Consider the following 307-nt stretch of genomic DNA (forward strand, 5'->3'; position numbering starts at 1 on the left):
AGCAAACGCAGCGTCTGAGTGTTTTTAGCACAAACAAACACTCCCACAAACTTCAGACCAATCACAACATGTAGTTCGTATGTGTTCTTACGTGGAGGAGGTGAAAGGTTCGACCCGCACACACTCCAGAGCCCAGAGTGACGGGGATGAGCAGGGGTGAGGCAGTGCACTGCGGTCCGGTTCASAACTGGTTAAAGTTATTTGTTCAAARGTATGATTGTCATGGATTATTCSTTTTGTAACTAAACGTTATAATACAGCACTATTTGGGTCATTTGTGCTGCACCAAAGCAAGAAGATGATGAGG

Source organism: Austrofundulus limnaeus, unplaced genomic scaffold (genome assembly GCF_001266775.1).
Source record: "Austrofundulus limnaeus strain Quisiro unplaced genomic scaffold, Austrofundulus_limnaeus-1.0 Scaffold399, whole genome shotgun sequence".
Lineage (NCBI taxonomy): Eukaryota > Metazoa > Chordata > Actinopteri > Cyprinodontiformes > Rivulidae > Austrofundulus > Austrofundulus limnaeus.